This window comes from Heptranchias perlo, chromosome 12, assembly GCF_035084215.1.
Source record: "Heptranchias perlo isolate sHepPer1 chromosome 12, sHepPer1.hap1, whole genome shotgun sequence".
Classification (NCBI taxonomy): Eukaryota; Metazoa; Chordata; class Chondrichthyes; order Hexanchiformes; family Hexanchidae; genus Heptranchias; species Heptranchias perlo.
In genome coordinates, this window is record NC_090336.1 from 64,542,117 (window position 1) to 64,561,031 (window position 18,915).

The window sequence follows — 18,915 nt, forward strand, 5'->3', positions numbered from 1 at the left end:
GAGGTTCCAGGGGACCTGTTTTGTGCGGACTTCCCTGTGTCCGTCCCTCCCTGCCTGCCTTCCCCCCAGGACTTCCTTCTGAACACCTTTGTCGTTTAAAATAATAATAAATAATATGTGTGTGTGTGTGTGTGTCGGTGTCAGTATCAGTCAGTGAGTCAGTGTCTCTCTCTCTCTCTCTCTCTCTCTCACTCAGAGCTGCTGTGGAAGGAAACTTTTTTAAAAAGGACTTGCTTATTGAAAGAAAGATGTGTCTCAAGCTGCCGGGCCCTGTCCATTGTCATGTCAGTGGCAGGACTGCTTTCACCAGGAACCCTTCCCTGCCATTGCAGTGTTGATTTGGTCCTTATGCAAATTTAGGGGCGGAGCCAGCACACAAACGACCAATCACAGCAAAGTCCGCACTTTGCGAGCGCACGAGGTCGCGGCCAGCGTTCCAGTCCGCTCAGATCCAAATAAGCCCGAAAAGGAACACACTTGATCTTAGCCAAAAGGCCGAGAAGCGATACCGCGCTCGATGCGAATTGATCTCGGGTCCTGTTTGCCCTCCCTCTTTGTTCTCTGGCTGCCGGTGTTGAAAGCAGTCTCGAAGCACTGCCGTTCTCTCCCACTCTGGCCACATTTTTTGCCACCGTTTCTAATTGCAACAGTGGATGAGTTTAAAGAAGTTGCCGTTTTTTCCTTTCTTGCCAGGATTGCTTGACAGATTGGTAAATTTGCCAGTAGGCCACCAATCAGATGGGGGAGGGTTGTGTCTCAACGGACCTACGTCAGTCAGTCTCAGTCACTAACGAACTGCCGTGGAAGGAAACCTCTTTGAGTAAAACTAGTGACGTGACGTGTCTCACAGCGAGTGAGTGAGATTGCAACGGCCAATTGAGAAAGAGGTGAGGTGCTGACAATCAGCAGCTCGTGTTGAAACATTCATTCCACGGCAGGCAAGACCAATCAAAAAAAATACTGCAGATGCTGGCTCGGCTCGGCTGGCTGGCTGGCTGGCTGGCTGGCTGGCTGGCTGGAAATGGGAAATAAAAACACAAGGCGTGTTAAAGGCTGGTTAAACTGTCGAAAGAAACAAGGCGTTAATGTTTCAGAAGCGCCTATTGAAAGACGTCTCTCAAGCTGCTCCCTGACTGGGCCCTGTCCGTTGTCATGTTAATCGCTGGTTAAACTGTCGGAAGAAACAAGGCGTTAATGTTTCAGAAGTGCCTATTGAAAGGTGTCTCTCAAGCTGCTCCCTGACTGGGCCCTGTCCGTTGTCACGTTAATCCCAGGGCGGGGCGGGACTGCTTTGACCGGGAGACCTGTTTTCTGGGACGCAGGTGTGACATTCCAGGGAGGCACCTACTTTGTGCTGATTCGAAACGACCACGACAACGGCAACTTGCAGTTCTATATTACAACAACAACAACGCGCGTGTGGTAGTTGGGAGGGGCTGCGTTCGCGCTCTCCCCCCTGCATTGAAACTCAAAGTTCGATTTTCAATCCCATAGTCCACCAATCGGATGGGAGACGGTGTGTGTGTGTGTGTGTGTGTGTGTGTGTGTGTGTGTCAGTGTGTGTGTCAGTGTCAGTGTCAGTGTCAGTCAGTGTCTCTCTCTCTCTCACTCTCTCTCACTCTTACTCAGAGCTGCTGTGGAAGGAAACCTTTTTAAAAAGAACTTGCATATTGAAAAAAAGATGTGTCTCAAGCTGCCGGGGCCCTGTCCATTGTCACGTTAATGGCAGGACGGGGCAGGACTGCTTTGACCAGGAGACCTGTTTTTTGGGACGCAGGTGTGAGATTCCAGGGGACCTGCTTTGTGCTGATTTCCCTGCCTCCCTCCCTCCCCCCCAGGACTTCCTTCTGAACACCTTTGTCGTTTCAGCGAGGGCCAAAAGCCTGCCTGTGAAAGGGAAGGATCAGCCGGTCAGCCCCCTGTTGGTCGCTGCTGCCAGTGCAGCAGGCGTGCGTGTGTATTCGGCCTCGTGTCCAGGTCCCTCAGGGACTTGAGGCAACTCTCCCCGGTGGTCTCGTGGTCAGGACCGGGCTTCGAATCCCGGTCGGGGGGGATGACTTTCTGCTGCAGATTAATTGGCACCTCTGAAAGAAAGTCTCCCCTCCTGTGCGTAATGCTCCACCCTCACCACCACCGCCGCCTTTTCCACCCCTTGACAAACAGACAGACAGACAGACAGTCAGTCCAGTTCGGGAGCGCAGCTTTCATTTGGAAGCAGACCCTGCTTGTTTCAAGTCAACGACGCCAAGTTATTTTGCACTTTGAATTATATCGCTCCGTGCGAGCGGCACTCAGCCTTGGAGAAGAAAAAAATACCACTGAGCTGAGAAAGTTCTTTTTAAAACGGTTTCCTTCCACAGCAGCTCTGAGTGTAAGAGAGAGAGAGAGAGAGAGATATCAGCTTTATTCTCAGTAATAAAACACACACACACACACACACACACACACACACAGAGACACTGGGAAAGAGCTGTTTTTCCTTTTGAATATCTCCCCACAGGGAGGTGCACCGTTCCCAGAGACACTGCAATACTGGGTCGATGCGTGGAGTGGACGGAGCAAGCCCCTATTCCATCTCCCTGTTCCAAAAATCAATTTAATATATGGTCCCCAGATAGGGGACGTATCAGATATTAAACTGATAAGAACAGATACTACACTTGATCTTAGCCAAAAGGCCGAGAAGCGATACCGCGCTCGATGCGAATTGATCTCGGGTCCTGTTTGCCCTCCCTCTTTGTTCTCTGGCTGCCGGTGTTGAAAGCAGTCTCGAAGCACTGCCGTTCTCTCCCACTCTGGCCACATTTTTTGCCACCGTTTCTAATTGCAACAGTGGATGAGTTTAAAGAAGTTGCCGTTTTTTCCTTTCTTGCCAGGATTGCTTGACAGATTGGTAAATTTGCCAGTAGGCCACCAATCAGATGGGGGAGGGTTGTGTCTCAACGGACCTCCGTCAGTCAGTCTCAGTCACTAACGAACTGCCGTGGAAGGAAACCTCTTTAAGTAAAACTAGTGACGTGACGTGTCTCACGATGAGTGAGCGAGTGAGATTGCAACGGCCAATTGAGAAAGAGGTGAGGTGCTGACAATCAGCAGCTCGTGTTGAAACATTCATTCCACGGCAGGCAAGACCAATCAAAAAAAATACTGCAGATGCTGGCTCGGCTCGGCTGGCTGGCTGGCTGGCTGGCTGGAAATGGGAAATAAAAACACAAGGCGTGTTAAAGGCTGGTTAAACTGTCGAAAGAAACAAGGCGTTAATGTTTCAGAAGCGCCTATTGAAAGACGTCTCTCAAGCTGCTCCCTGACTGGGCCCTGTCCGTTGTCATGTTAATCGCTGGTTAAACTGTCGGAAGAAACAAGGCGTTAATGTTTCAGAAGCGCCTATTGAAAGGTGTCTCTCAAGCTGCTCCCTGACTGGGCCCTGTCCGTTGTCATGTTAATCCCAGGGCGGGGCGGGACTGCTTTGACCGGGAGACCTGTTTTCTGGGACGCAGGTGTGACATTCCAGGGAGGCACCTACTTTGTGCTGATTCGAAACGACCACGACAACGGCAACTTGCAGTTCTATATTACAACAACAACAACGCGCGTGTGGTAGTTGGGAGGGGCTGCGTTCGCGCTCTCCCCCCTGCATTGAAACTCAAAGTTCGATTTTCAATCCCATAGTCCACCAATCGGATGGGAGACGGTGTGTGTGTGTGTGTGTGTGTGTGTGTGTGTGTGTGTGTGTCAGTGTCAGTGTCAGTGTCAGTGTCAGTGTCAGTCAGTGTCTCTCTCTCTCTCTCTCTCACTCTTACTCAGAGCTGCTGTGGAAGGAAACCTTTTTAAAAAGAACTTGCATATTGAAAAAAAGATGTGTCTCAAGCTGCCGGGCCCTGTCCATTGTCACGTTAATGGCAGGACGGGGCAGGACTGCTTTGACCAGGAGACCTGTTTTCTGGGACGCAGGTGTGAGATTCCAGGGGACCTGCTTTGTGCTGATTTCCCTGCCTCCCTCCCTCCTCCCCAGGACTTCCTTCTGAACACCTTTGTCGTTTGAGCGAGGGCCAAAAGCCTGCCTGTGAAAGGGAAGGATCAGCCGGTCAGCCCCCTGCTGGTCGCTGCTGCCAGTGCAGCAGGCGTGCGTGTGTCCTCGGCCTCGTGTCCAGGTCCCTCAGGGACTTGAGGCAGCTCTCCCCGGTGGTCTCGTGGTCAGGACCGGGCTTCGAATCCCAGTCGGGGGGGGATGACTTTCTGCTGCAGATTAATTGGCATGAAGGAAAGTCTCCCCTCCTGAGCGTAAAGCTCCACCCTCACCACCACCACCGCCTTTTCCTCCCCTTGACAAACAGACAGACAGTCAGTCAGTCCAGTTCGGGAGCGCAGCTTTCATTAAGCAATGGCATTTGTGACAACTCATCGTCTGACAGGTTGATGATTTCCCCACACGCCTCCTGCCGAATAAAAGGCTCACCCTCCCGGACACTACCCCCAGAATCACCCACCCCGCCCCCCCGGGGTGAATATTAAGCCCGAGAACACCGACTGTAACCAACCGCAGTGAAAAGTTGAAGTGGCAACTCATTAACCAGATTTATTTTGGGCAACTCATTAACCAGATTTTTTGTTCATTTGGTTTATGAGTTGCCAAGTGTAAATCTGGTTAATGAGTTGCCACTTCAACTTTTCACTGCGGTTGGTTACAGTCGGTGTTCTCGGGCTTAATATTCGCCCCAGGGGGGGTGTATAGCGGGCGATGGCCGGTGTGGAGTGCGTTTTTTGGGGGTTGATTTTCACTTTGCCTCGCTGGTGGAATTTGTGGGAGGCAGGCAAGGGGATTGGTGTGGGCTGGTGGGCGGCAAGGGAGATGCTTGCTTCGGGGTGTTATCCTCACTTTGGTCCGCTGGTGAGAGTAGGCAGCGGCAGGCAGGCCGGCAGGCAAGTGTGATGTAGTGTGGGGTGCAGTGCAGTGCAGTGCAGTGCGGTGCTGCCCTGTCGTTTATGAAAGGTTGTAATGACACTGCTTTGCAGCTGACCATGTCCACTGATTTGTGACGCCCGTATGGAGGCTGATATCTCAGGAGGGCCGAGGCCGATTTCCTCCGGGGACGGCTCGTCGCGTGCGGCAGGACGAGGCGCAGCGGACGGTACCGAGCGCTCGGAGGTGCGGCGCTGCCCGCCGGAGGTACAGCGAAAGGCTGCAAACCGCTTTCCGCCTGCTAACTCGGCGGCCGTCAGACCGACCGACTCCGCTTTACCACCGGAGCTAGAGTCGGGCAAGGGGCACCGAAAGGTACCGGAAGGATCGCGTTCGCACGACGGGAAGTCGACTAGCGGGCCGCCGAAAGCGAGCCGGGGGCCCCCGGTTTTTCTGTCCCACCTGGAGACTGATATCTCAGGAAGGCCGAGGCCGATTTCCTCCGGGGACGGCTCGTCGCGTGCGGCAGGACGAGGCGCAGCGGACGGTACCGAGCGCTCGGAGGTGCGGCGCTGCCCGCCGGAGGTACAGCGAAAGTCTGCGAACCGCTTTCCGCCTCCTCTCACCGCACGGCTCTCCTTTTCACCCACTGGCGGATTTTCACCCTCCGACTGCTCGCTACCGTCCGCTGCGCCTGGTCCGGGCCCTGTCCATTGTCATGTTAATGGCAGGGCGGGGCAGGACTGCTTTCACCAGGAACCCGGTTTTCTGGGTCAGAGGTTCCAGGGGACCTGTTTTGTGCGGACTTCCCTGTGTCCGTCCCTCCATGCCTTCCCCCCAGGACTTCCTTCTGAACACCTTTGTCGTTTGAGCGAGGGCCAAAAGCCTGCCTGTGAAAGGGAAGGATCAGCCGGTCGGAACCCTGCTGGTCGCTGCTGCCAGTGCAGCAGGCGTGCGTGTGTCCTCGGCCTCGTGTCCAGGTCCCTCAGGGACTTGAGGCAACTCTCCCCGGTGGTCTCGTGGTCAGGACCGGGCTTCGAATCCCGGTCGGGGGGGGATGACTTTCTGCTGCAGATTAATTGGCACCTCTGAAAGAAAGTCTCCCCTCCTGAGCGTAAAGCTCCACCCTTAACCACCACCGCCGCCTTTTCCACCCCTTGACAAACAGACAGACAGACAGACAGACAGTCAGTCCAGTTCGGGAGCGCAGCTTTCATTTGGAAGCAGACCCTGCTTGTTTAAAGTCAACGACGCCAAGTTATTTTGCACTTTGAATTATATCGCTACGTGCGAGCGGCACTCAGCCTTGGAGAAGAAAAAAATACCACTGAGCTGAGAAAGGTCTTTTTAAAACGGTTTCCTTCCACAGCAGCTCTGAGTGAGAGAGAGAGAGGGAGAGAGAGAGAGAGAGAGATATCAGCTTTATTCTCAGTAATAATACACACACACACACACACACACACACACAGAGACACTGGGAAAGAGCTGATTTTCCTTTTGAATATCTCCCCACGGGGAGCTGCACCGTTCCCAGAGACACTGCAATACTGGGTCGATGCGTGGAGTGGACGGAGCAAGCCCCTATTCCATCTCCCTGTTCTAAAAATCAATTAAAAATAATAATAAATAATATGTGTGTGTGTGTGTGTGTGTGTGTGTGTGTGTGTGTGTGTGTCGGTGTCAGTATCAGTCAGTGAGTCAGTGTCTCTCTCTCTCTCTCTCTCTCTCTCTCACTCAGAGCTGCTGTGGAAGGAAACTTTTTTAAAAAGAACTTGCATATTGAAAGAAAGATGTGTCTCAAGCTGCCGGGCCCTGTCCATTGTCATGTCAATGGCAGGACTGCTTTCACCAGGAACCCGGTTTTCTGGGTCAGAGGTTCCAGGGGACCTGTTTTGTGCGGACTTCCCTGTGTCCGTCCCTCCCTGCCTGCCTTCCCCCCAGGACTTCCTTCTGAACACCTTTGTCGTTTCAGCGAGGGCCAAAAGCCTGCCTGTGAAAGGGAAGGATCAGCCGGTCAGCCCCCTGTTGGTCGCTGCTGCCAGTGCAGCAGGCGTGCGTGTGTATTCGGCCTCGTGTCCAGGTCCCTCAGGGACTTGAGGCAACTCTCCCCGGTGGTCTTGTGGTCAGGACCGGGCTTCGAATCCCGGTCGGGGGGGATGACTTTCTGCTACAGATTAATTGGCACCTCTGAAAGAAAGTCTCCCCTCCTGAGCGTAAAGCTCCACCCTCACCACCACCGCCGCCTTTTCCTCCCCTTGACAAGCAGACAGACAGACAGACAGACAGTCCAGTTCGGGAGCGCAGCTTTCATTTGGAAGCAGACCCTGCTTGTTTAAAGTCAACGACGCCAAGTTATTTTGCACTTTGAATTATATCGCTACGTGCGAGCGGCACTCAGCCTTGGAGAAGAAAAAAATACCACTGAGCTGAGAAAGTTCTTTTTAAAACGGTTTCCTTCCACAGCAGCTCTGAGTGAGAGAGAGAGAGAGAGAGAGAGATATCAGCTTTATTCTCAGTCATAATACACACACACACACACACACACACACACACACAGAGACACTGGGAAAGAGCTGTTTTTCCTTTTGAATATCTCCCCACGGGGAGCTGCACCGTTCCCAGAAACACTGCAATACTGGGTCGATGCGTGGAGTGGACGGAGCAAGCCCCTATTCCATCTCCCTGTTCGAAAAATCAATTTAAAATAATAATAAATAATATGTGTGTGTGTGTGTGTGTGTGTGTGTGTGTGTGTCGGTGTCAGTATCAGTCAGTGAGTCAGTGTCTCTCTCTCTCTCTCTCTCTCTCTCTCTCACTCATAGCTGCTGTGGAAGGAAACTTTTTAAAAAAGAACTTGCTTATTGAAAGAAAGATGTGTCTCAAGCTGCCGGGCCCTGTCCATTGTCATGTCAATGGCAGGACTGCTTTCACCAGGAACCCGTTTTTCTGGGTCAGAGGTTCCAGGGGACCTGTTTTGTGCGGACTTCCCTGTGTCCGTCCCTCCCTGCCTGCCTTCCCCCCAGGACTTCCTTCTGAACACCTTTGTCGTTTAAAATAATAATAAATAATATGTGTGTGTGTGTGTGTGTGTGTGTGTGTGTGTGTGTGTCGGTGTCAGTCAGTGAGTCAGTGTCTCTCTCTCTCCTCTCTCTCTCTCACACTCAGAGCTGCTGTGGAAGGAAACTTTTTTAAAAAGAACTTGCTTATTGAAAGAAAGATGTGTCTCAAGCTGCCGGGCCCTGTCCATTGTCCTGTCAGTGGCAGGACTGCTTTCACCAGGAACCCGGTTTTCTGGGTCAGAGGTTCCAGGGGACCTGTTTTGTGCGGACTTCCCTGTGTCCGTCCCTCCCTGCCTGCCTTCCCCCCAGGACTTCCTTCTGAACACCTTTGTCGTTTGAGCGAGGGCCAAAAGCCTGCCTGTGAAAGGGAAGGATCAGCCGGTCAGCCCCCTGTTGGTCGCTGCTGCCAGTGCAGCAGGCGTGCGTGTGTCCTCGGCCTCGTGTCCAGGTCCCTCAGGGACTTGAGGCAACTCTCCCCGGTGGTCTCGTGGTCAGGACCGGGCTTCGAATCCCGGTCGGGGGGGATGACTTTCTGCTGCAGATGAATTGGCACCTCTGAAAGAAAGTCTCCCCTCCTGAGCGTAAAGCTCCACCCTCACCACCACCGCCGCCTTTTCCACCCCTTGACAAACGGACAGACAGACAGACAGACAGTCAGTCAGTCCAGTTCGGGAGCGCAGCTTTCATTTGGAAGCAGACCCTGCTTGTTTCAAGTCAACGACGCCAAGTTATTTTGCACTTTGAATTATATCGCTACGTGCGAGCGGCACTCAGCCTTGGAGAAGAAAAAAATACCACTGAGCTGAGAAAGTTCTTTTTAAAAAGGTTTCCTTCCACAGCAGCTCTGAGTGAGAGAGAGAGAGAGATATCAGCTTTATTCTCAGTAATAATACACACACACACACACACACACACACAGAGACACTGGGAAAGAGCTGATTTTCCTTTTGAATATCTCCCCACGGGGAGCTGCACCGTTCCCAGAAACACTGCAATACTGGGTCGATGCGTGGAGTGGACGGAGCAAGCCCCTATTCCATCTCCCTGTTCTAAAAATCAATTAAAAATAATAATAAATAATATGTGTGTGTGTGTGTGTGTGTGTGTGTGTGTCGGTGTCAGTATCAGTCAGTCAGTCAGTGTCTCTCTCTCTCTCTCTCTCTCTCTCACTCAGAGCTGCTGTGGAAGGAAACTTTTTTAAAAAGAACTTGCATATTGAAAGAAAGATGTGTCTCAAGCTGCCGGGCCCTGTCCATTGTCATGTCAATGGCAGGACTGCTTTCACCAGGAACCCGGTTTTGTGGGTCAGAGGTTCCAAAGGACCTGTTTTGTGCGGACTTCCCTGTGTCCGTCCCTCCCTGCCTGCCTTCCCCCCAGGACTTCCTTCTGAACAGCTTTGTCGTTTAAAATAATAATAAATAATGTGTGTGTGTGTGTGTCGGTGTCAGTATCAGTCAGTGAGTCAGTGTCTCTCTCTCTCTCTCTCTCTCTCTCTCTCTCTCACTCAGAGCTGCTGTGGAAGGAAACTTTTTTAAAAAGAACTTGCTTATTGAAAGAAAGATGTGTCTCAAGCTGCCGGGCCCTGTCCATTGTCCTGTCAATGGCAGGACTGCTTTCACCAGGAACCCGGTTTTGTGGGTCAGAGGTTCCAGGGGACCTGTTTTGTGCGGACTTCCCTGTGTCCGTCCCTCCCTGCCTGCCTTCCCCCCAGGACTTCCTTCTGAACACCTTTGTCGTTTGAGCGAGGGCCAAAAACCTGCCTGTGAAAGGGAAGGATCAGCCGGTCAGCCCCCTGTTGGTCGCTGCTGCCAGTGCAGCAGGCGTGCGTGTGTCCTCGGCCTCGTGTCCAGGTCCCTCAGGGACTTGAGGCAACTCTCCCCGGTGGTCTCGTGGTCAGGACCGGGCTTCGAATCCCGGTCGGGGGGGATGACTTTCTGCTACAGATTAATTGGCACCTCTGAAAGAAAGTCTCCCCTCCTGAGCGTAATGCTCCACCCTCACCACCACCACCGCCTTTTCCACCCCTTGACAAACAGACAGTCAGACAGACAGACAGTCCAGTTCGGGAGCGCAGCTTTCATTTGGAAGCAGACCCTGCTTGTTTAAAGTCAACGACGCCAAGTTATTTTGCACTTTGAATTATATCGCTACGTGCGAGCGGCACTCAGCCTTGGAGAAGAAAAAAATACCACTGAGCTGAGAAAGTTCTTTTTAAAACGGTTTCCTTCCACAGCAGCTCTGAGTGAGAGAGAGAGAGAGAGAGAGAGAGATATCAGCTTTATTCTCAGTAATAACACACACACACACACACACAGAGACACTGGGAAACAGCTGTTTTTCCTTTTGAATATCTCCCCACGGGGAGCTGCACCGTTCCCAGAAACACTGCAATACTGGGTCGATGCGTGGAGTGGACGGAGCAAGCCCCTAGTCCATCTCCCTGTTCTAAAAATCAATTAAAAATAATAATAAATAATATGTGTGTGTGTGTGTGTGTGTGTGTGTCGGTGTCAGTATCAGTCAGTGAGTGAGTGTCTCTCTCTCTCTCTCTCTCTCTTACTCAGAGCTGCTGTGGAAGGAAACTTTTTTAAAAAGAACTTGCATATTGAAAGAAAGATGTGTCTCAAGCTGCCGGGCCCTGTCCATTGTCATGTCAATGGCAGGACTGCTTTCACCAGGAACCCGTTTTTCTGGGTCAGAGGTTCCAGGGGACCTGTTTTGTGCGGACTTCCCTGTGTCCGTCCCTCCCTGCCTGCCTTCCCCCCAGGACTTCCTTCTGAACAGCTTTGTCGTTTAAAATAATAATAAATAATGTGTGTGTGTGTGTGTGTGTGTGTCGGTGTCAGTATCAGTCAGTGAGTCAGTCTCTCTCTCTCTCTCTCTCTCACTCAGAGCTGCTGTGGAAGGAAACTTTTTTAAAAAGGACTTGCATATTGAAAGAAAGATGTGTCTCAAGCTGCCGGGCCCTGTCCATTGTCATGTCAGTGGCAGGACTGCTTTCACCAGGAACCCTTCCCTGCCATTGCAGTGTTGATTTGGTCCTTATGCAAATTTAGGGGCGGAGCCAGCACACAAACGACCAATCACAGCAAAGTCCGCACTTTGCGAGCGCACGAGGTCGCGGCCAGCGTTCCAGTCCGCTCAGATCCAAATAAGCCCGAAAAGGAACACGCTCGATCTTAGCCAAAAGGCCGAGAAGCGATACCGCGCTCGATGCGAATTGATCTCGGGTCCTGTTTGCCCTCCCTCTTTGTTCTCTGGCTGCCGGTGTTGAAAGCAGTCTCGAAGCACTGCCGTTCTCTCCCACTCTGGCCACATTTTTTGCCACCGTTTCTAATTGCAACAGTGGATGAGTTTAAAGAAGTTGCCGTTTTTTCCTTTCTTGCCAGGATTGCTTGACAGATTGGTAAATTTGCCAGTAGGCCACCAATCAGATGGGGGAGGGTTGTGTCTCAACGGACCTCCGTCAGTCAGTCTCAGTCACTAACTCACTGCCGTGGAAGGAAACCTCTTTGAGTAAAACTAGTGACGTGACGTGTCTCACAGCGAGTGAGTGAGATTGCAACGGCCAATTGAGAAAGAGGTGAGGTGCTGACAATCAGCAGCTCGTGTTGAAACATTCATTCCACGGCAGGCAAGACCAATCAAAAAAAATACTGCAGATGCTGGCTCGGCTCGGCTGGCTGGCTGGCTGGCTGGCTGGCTGGCTGGCTGGCTGGAAATGGGAAATAAAAACACAAGGCGTGTTAAAGGCTGGTTAAACTGTCGAAAGAAACAAGGCGTTAATGTTTCAGAAGCGCCTATTGAAAGGTGTCTCTCAAGCTGCTCCCTGACTGGGCCCTGTCCGTTGTCATGTTAATCGCTGGTTAAACTGTCGGAAGAAACAAGGCGTTAATGTTTCAGAAGCGCCTATTGAAAGGTGTCTCTCAAGCTGCTCCCTGACTGGGCCCTGTCCGTTGTCATGTTAATCGCTGGTTAAACTGTCGGAAGAAACAAGGCGTTAATGTTTCAGAAGCGCCTATTGAAAGGTGTCTCTCAAGCTGCTCCCTGACTGGGCCCTGTCCGTTGTCATGTTAATCCCAGGGCGGGGCGGGACTGCTTTGACCGGGAGACCTGTTTTCTGGGACGCAGGTGTGACATTCCAGGGAGGCACCTACTTTGTGCTGATTCGAAACGACCACGACAACGGCAACTTGCAGTTCTATATTACAACAACAACAACGCGCGTGTGGTAGTTGGGAGGGGCTGCGTTCGCGCTCTCCCCCCTGCATTGAAACTCAAAGTTCGATTTTCAATCCCATAGTCCACCAATCGGATGGGAGACGGTGTGTGTGTGTGTGTGTGTGTGTCAGTGTCAGTGTCAGTGTCAGTCTCTCTCTCTCTCTCTCTCTCTCTCACTCTTACTCAGAGCTGCTGTGGAAGGAAACCTTTTTAAAAAGAACTTGCATATTGAAAAAAAGATGTGTCTCAAGCTGCCGGGCCCTGTCCATTGTCACGTTAATGGCAGGACGGGGCAGGACTGCTTTGACCAGGAGACCTGTTTTCTGGGACGCAGGTGTGAGATTCCAGGGGACCTGCTTTGTGCTGATTTCCCTGCCTCCCTCCCTCCCCCCCAGGACTTCCTTCTGAACACCTTTGTCGTTTGAGCGAGGGCCAAAAGCCTGCCTGTGAAAGGGAAGGATCAGCCGGTCAGCCCCCTGCTGGTCGCTGCTGCCAGTGCAGCAGGCGTGCGTGTGTCCTCGGCCTCGTGTCCAGGTCCCTCAGGGACTTGAGGCAGCTCTCCCCGGTGGTCTCGTGGTCAGGACCGGGCTTCGAATCCCGGTCGGGGGGGGATGACTTTCTGCTGCAGATTAATTGGCATGAAGGAAAGTCTCCCCTCCTGAGCGGAATGCTCCACCCTCACCACCACCGCCACCGCCTTTTCCTCCCCTTGACAAACAGACAGACAGACAGACAGACAGTCAGTCCAGTTCGGGAGCGCAGCTTTCATTAAGCAATGGCGTTTGTGACAACTCATCGTCTGACAGGTTGATGATTTCCCCACACGCCTCCTGCCGAATAAAAGGCTCACCCTCCCGGACACTACCCCCAGAATCACCCACCCCGCCCCCCCGGGGTGAATATTAAGCCCGAGAACACCGACTGTAACCAACCGCAGTGAAAAGTTGAAGTGGCAACTCATTAACCAGATTTATTTTGGGCAACTCATTAACCAGATTTTTTGTTCATTTGGTTTATGAGTTGCCAAGTGTAAATCTGGTTAATGAGTTGCCACTTCAACTTTTCACTGCAGTTGGTTACAGTCGGTGTTCTCGGGCTTAATATTCACCCCGGGGGGGGGGGGGGGGGGGTGTATAGCGGGCGATGGCCGGTGTGGAGTGCGTTTTTTGGGGGTTGATTTTCACTTTGCCTCGCTGGTGGAATTTGTGGGAGGCAGGCAAGGGGATTGGTGTGGGCTGGTGGGCGGCAAGGGAGATGCTTGCTTCGGGGTGTTATCCTCACTTTGGTCCGCTGGTGAGAGTAGGCAGCGGCAGGCAGGCCGGCAGGCAAGTGTGATGTAGTGTGGGGTGCAGTGCAGTGCAGTGCAGTGCGGTGCTGCCCTGTCGTTTATGAAAGGTTGTAATGACACTGCTTTGCAGCTGACCATGTCCACTGATTTGTGACGCCCGTATGGAGGCTGATATCTCAGGAGGGCCGAGGCCGATTTCCTCCGGGGACGGCTCGTCGCGTGCGGCAGGACGAGGCGCAGCGGACGGTACCGAGCGCTCGGAGGTGCGGCGCTGCCCGCCGGAGGTACAGCGAAAGGCTGCAAACCGCTTTCCGCCTGCTAACTCGGCGGCCGTCAGACCGACCGACTCCGCTTTACCACCGGAGCTAGAGTCGGGCAAGGGGCACCGAAAGGTACCGGAAGGATCGCGTTCGCACGACGGGAAGTCGACTAGCGGGCCGCCGAAAGCGAGCCGGGGGCCCCCGGTTTTTCTGTCCCACCTGGAGACTGATATCTCAGGAAGGCCGAGGCCGATTTCCTCCGGGGACGGCTCGTCGCGTGCGGCAGGACGAGGCGCAGCGGACGGTACCGAGCGCTCGGAGGTGCGGCGCTGCCCGCCGGAGGTACAGCGAAAGTCTGCGAACCGCTTTCCGCCTCCTCTCACCGCACGGCTCTCCTTTTCACCCACTGGCGGATTTTCACCCTCCGACTGCTCGCTACCGTCCGCTGCGCCTGGTCCGGGCCCTGTCCATTGTCATGTTAATGGCAGGGCGGGGCAGGACTGCTTTCACCAGGAACCCGGTTTTCTGGGTCAGAGGTTCCAGGGGACCTGTTTTGTGCGGACTTCCCTGTGTCCGTCCCTCCATGCCTTCCCCCCAGGACTTCCTTCTGAACACCTTTGTCGTTTGAGCGAGGGCCAAAAGCCTGCCTGTGAAAGGGAAGGATCAGCCGGTCGGAACCCTGCTGGTCGCTGCTGCCAGTGCAGCAGGCGTGCGTGTGTCCTCGGCCTCGTGTCCAGGTCCCTCAGGGACTTGAGGCAACTCTCCCCGGTGGTCTCGTGGTCAGGACCGGGCTTCGAATCCCGGTCGGGGGGGGATGACTTTCTGCTGCAGATTAATTGGCACCTCTGAAAGAAAGTCTCCCCTCCTGAGCGTAAAGCTCCACCCTTAACCACCACCGCCGCCTTTTCCACCCCTTGACAAACAGACAGACAGACAGACAGACAGTCAGTCCAGTTCGGGAGCGCAGCTTTCATTTGGAAGCAGACCCTGCTTGTTTAAAGTCAACGACGCCAAGTTATTTTGCACTTTGAATTATATCGCTACGTGCGAGCGGCACTCAGCCTTGGAGAAGAAAAAAATACCACTGAGCTGAGAAAGGTCTTTTTAAAACGGTTTCCTTCCACAGCAGCTCTGAGTGAGAGAGAGAGAGAGAGAGAGAGAGAGAGATATCAGCTTTATTCTCAGTAATAATACACACACACACACACACACACACACACAGAGACACTGGGAAAGAGCTGTTTTTCCTTTTGAATATCTCCCCACGGGGAGCTGCACCGTTCCCAGAGACACTGCAATACTGGGTCGATGCGTGGAGTGGACGGAGCAAGCCCCTTTTCCATCTCCCTGTTCTAAAAATCAATTTAAAATAATAATAAATAATATGTGTGTGTGTGTGTGTGTGTGTGTGTGTGTCGGTGTCAGTATCAGTCAGTCAGTCAGTGTCTCTCTCTCTCTCTCTCTCTCTCTCCCTCACACTCAGAGCTGCTGTGGAAGGAAACTTTTTTAAAAAGAACTTGCTTATTGAAAGAAAGATGTGTCTCAAGCTGCCGGGCCCTGTCCATTGTCATGTCAATGGCAGGACTGCTTTCACCAGGAACCCGGTTTTCTGGGTCAGAGGTTCCAGGGGACCTGTTTTGTGCGGACTTCCCTGTGTCCGTCCCTCCCTGCCTGCCTTCCCCCCAGGACTTCCTTCTGAACACCTTTGTCGTTTGAGCGAGGGCCAAAAGCCTGCCTGTGAAAGGGAAGGATCAGCCGGTCAGCCCCCTGCTGGTCGCTGCTGCCAGTGCAGCAGGCGTGCGTGTGTATTCGGCCTCGTGTCCAGGTCCCTCAGGGACTTGAGGCAACTCTCCCCGGTGGTCTCGTGGTCAGGACCGGGCTTCGAATCCCGGTTGGGGGGGGATGACTTTCTGCTGCAGATTAATTGGCACCTCTGAAAGAAAGTCTCCCCTCCTGTGCGTAATGCTCCACCCTCACCACCACCACCGCCTTTTCCACCCCTTGACAAACAGACAGACAGACAGACAGACAGTCAGTCCAGTTCGGGAGCGCAGCTTTCATTTGGAAGCAGACCCTGCTTGTTTAAAGTCAACGACGCCAAGTTATTTTGCACTTTGAATTATATCGCTACGTGCGAGCGGCACTCAGCCTTGGAGAAGAAAAAAATACCACTGAGCTGAGAAAGTTCTTTTTAAAAAGGTTTCCTTCCACAGCAGCTCTGAGTGAGAGAGAGAGAGGGAGAGAGAGAGAGAGAGAGATATCAGCTTTATTCTCAGTAATAATACACACACACACACACACACACACACACAGAGACACTGGGAAAGAGCTGATTTTCCTTTTGAATATCTCCCCACGGGGAGCTGCACCGTTCCCAGAGACACTGCAATACTGGGTCGATGCGTGGAGTGGACGGAGCAAGCCCCTATTCCATCTCCCTGTTCTAAAAATCAATTAAAAATAATAATAAATAATATGTGTGTGTGTGTGTGTGTGTGTGTGTGTGTGTGTGTGTGTCGGTGTCAGTATCAGTCAGTGAGTCAGTGTCTCTCTCTCTCTCTCTCTCTCTCTCTCACTCAGAGCTGCTGTGGAAGGAAACTTTTTTAAAAAGAACTTGCATATTGAAAGAAAGATGTGTCTCAAGCTGCCGGGCCCTGTCCATTGTCATGTCAATGGCAGGACTGCTTTCACCAGGAACCCGGTTTTCTGGGTCAGAGGTTCCAGGGGACCTGTTTTGTGCGGACTTCCCTGTGTCCGTCCCTCCCTGCCTGCCTTCCCCCCAGGACTTCCTTCTGAACACCTTTGTCGTTTCAGCGAGGGCCAAAAGCCTGCCTGTGAAAGGGAAGGATCAGCCGGTCAGCCCCCTGTTGGTCGCTGCTGCCAGTGCAGCAGGCGTGCGTGTGTATTCGGCCTCGTGTCCAGGTCCCTCAGGGACTTGAGGCAACTCTCCCCGGTGGTCTTGTGGTCAGGACCGGGCTTCGAATCCCGGTCGGGGGGGATGACTTTCTGCTACAGATTAATTGGCACCTCTGAAAGAAAGTCTCCCCTCCTGAGCGTAAAGCTCCACCCTCACCACCACCGCCGCCTTTTCCTCCCCTTGACAAGCAGACAGACAGACAGACAGACAGTCCAGTTCGGGAGCGCAGCTTTCATTTGGAAGCAGACCCTGCTTGTTTAAAGTCAACGACGCCAAGTTATTTTGCACTTTGAATTATATCGCTACGTGCGAGCGGCACTCAGCCTTGGAGAAGAAAAAAATACCACTGAGCTGAGAAAGTTCTTTTTAAAACGGTTTCCTTCCACAGCAGCTCTGAGTGAGAGAGAGAGAGAGAGAGAGAGATATCAGCTTTATTCTCAGTAATAATACACACACACACACACACACACACACACAGAGACACTGGGAAAGAGCTGTTTTTCCTTTTGAATATCTCCCCACGGGGAGCTGCACCGTTCCCAGAAACACTGCAATACTGGGTCGATGCGTGGAGTGGACGGAGCAAGCCCCTATTCCATCTCCCTGTTCGAAAAATCAATTTAAAATAATAATAAATAATATGTGTGTGTGTGTGTGTGTGTGTGTGTGTGTGTGTCGGTGTCAGTATCAGTCAGTGAGTCAGTGTCTCTCTCTCTCTCTCTCTCTCTCTCTCTCACTCATAGCTGCTGTGGAAGGAAACTTTTTAAAAAAGAACTTGCTTATTGAAAGAAAGATGTGTCTCAAGCTGCCGGGCCCTGTCCATTGTCATGTCAATGGCAGGACTGCTTTCACCAGGAACCCGTTTTTCTGGGTCAGAGGTTCCAGGGGACCTGTTTTGTGCGGACTTCCCTGTGTCCGTCCCTCCCTGCCTGCCTTCCCCCCAGGACTTCCTTCTGAACACCTTTGTCGTTTAAAATAATAATAAATAATATGTGTGTGTGTGTGTGTGTGTGTGTGTGTGTGTGTGTGTGTCGGTGTCAGTCAGTGAGTCAGTGTCTCTCTCTCTCCTCTCTCTCTCTCACACTCAGAGCTGCTGTGGAAGGAAACTTTTTTAAAAAGAACTTGCTTATTGAAAGAAAGATGTGTCTCAAGCTGCCGGGCCCTGTCCATTGTCCTGTCAGTGGCAGGACTGCTTTCACCAGGAACCCGGTTTTCTGGGTCAGAGGTTCCAGGGGACCTGTTTTGTGCGGACTTCCCTGTGTCCGTCCCTCCCTGCCTGCCTTCCCCCCAGGACTTCCTTCTGAACACCTTTGTCGTTTGAGCGAGGGCCAAAAGCCTGCCTGTGAAAGGGAAGGATCAGCCGGTCAGCCCCCTGTTGGTCGCTGCTGCCAGTGCAGCAGGCGTGCGTGTGTCCTCGGCCTCGTGTCCAGGTCCCTCAGGGACTTGAGGCAACTCTCCCCGGTGGTCTCGTGGTCAGGACCGGGCTTCGAATCCCGGTCGGGGGGGATGACTTTCTGCTGCAGATGAATTGGCACCTCTGAAAGAAAGTCTCCCCTCCTGAGCGTAAAGCTCCACCCTCACCACCACCGCCGCCTTTTCCACCCCTTGACAAACGGACAGACAGACAGACAGACAGTCAGTCAGTCCAGTTCGGGAGCGCAGCTTTCATTTGGAAGCAGACCCTGCTTGTTTCAAGTCAACGACGCCAAGTTATTTTGCACTTTGAATTATATCGCTACGTGCGAGCGGCACTCAGCCTTGGAGAAGAAAAAAATACCACTGAGCTGAGAAAGTTCTTTTTAAAAAGGTTTGCTTCCACAGCAGCTCTGAGTGTGAGAGAGAGAGAGAGAGAGAGAGAGAGAGATATCAGCTTTATTCTCAGTAATAATACACACACACACACACACACACACACACAGAGACACTGGGAAAGAGCTGATTTTCCTTTTGAATATCTCCCCACGGGGAGCTGCACCGTTCCCAGAAACACTGCAATACTGGGTCGATGCGTGGAGTGGACAGAGCAAGCCCCTAGTCCATCTCCCTGTTCTAAAAATCAATTAAAAATAATAATAAATAATATGTGTGTGTGTGTGTGTGTGTGTGTGTGTGTCGGTGTCAGTATCAGTCAGTCAGTCAGTCAGTGTCTCTCTCTCTCTCTCTCTCTCTCTCTCTCAGAGCTGCTGTGGAAGGAAACTTTTTTAAAAAGGACTTGCTTATTGAAAGAAAGATGTGTCTCAAGCTGCCGGGCCCTGTCCATTGTCATGTCA

General features: G+C 52.4%; 1 non-coding gene and 8 pseudogenes across 1 annotated transcript; all 9 read right to left on the reverse strand.

The window, feature by feature from the left end:
- Positions 1-2,499: 2,499 nt before the first annotated feature.
- LOC137330332 (U2 spliceosomal RNA) lies at positions 2,500-2,690 on the reverse strand. Its single transcript, XR_010965031.1, has one exon. It is a non-coding gene; the product is annotated as a U2 spliceosomal RNA (small nuclear RNA).
- Positions 2,691-6,414: 3,724 nt separating this feature from the next.
- Positions 6,415-6,531, reverse strand: LOC137329341 (U2 spliceosomal RNA; annotated as a pseudogene).
- Positions 6,532-7,502: 971 nt separating this feature from the next.
- On the reverse strand, positions 7,503-7,619 carry LOC137329066 (U2 spliceosomal RNA; annotated as a pseudogene).
- Positions 7,620-8,923: 1,304 nt separating this feature from the next.
- On the reverse strand, positions 8,924-9,040 carry LOC137329458 (U2 spliceosomal RNA; annotated as a pseudogene).
- A 1,279-nt stretch (positions 9,041-10,319) lies between these two features.
- Positions 10,320-10,436, reverse strand: LOC137329756 (U2 spliceosomal RNA; annotated as a pseudogene).
- Positions 10,437-14,995: 4,559 nt separating this feature from the next.
- LOC137329035 (U2 spliceosomal RNA) lies at positions 14,996-15,112 on the reverse strand (annotated as a pseudogene).
- A 974-nt stretch (positions 15,113-16,086) lies between these two features.
- LOC137329342 (U2 spliceosomal RNA) lies at positions 16,087-16,203 on the reverse strand (annotated as a pseudogene).
- A 965-nt stretch (positions 16,204-17,168) lies between these two features.
- LOC137329067 (U2 spliceosomal RNA) lies at positions 17,169-17,285 on the reverse strand (annotated as a pseudogene).
- A 1,324-nt stretch (positions 17,286-18,609) lies between these two features.
- LOC137329978 (U2 spliceosomal RNA) lies at positions 18,610-18,726 on the reverse strand (annotated as a pseudogene).
- Positions 18,727-18,915: the final 189 nt, after the last annotated feature.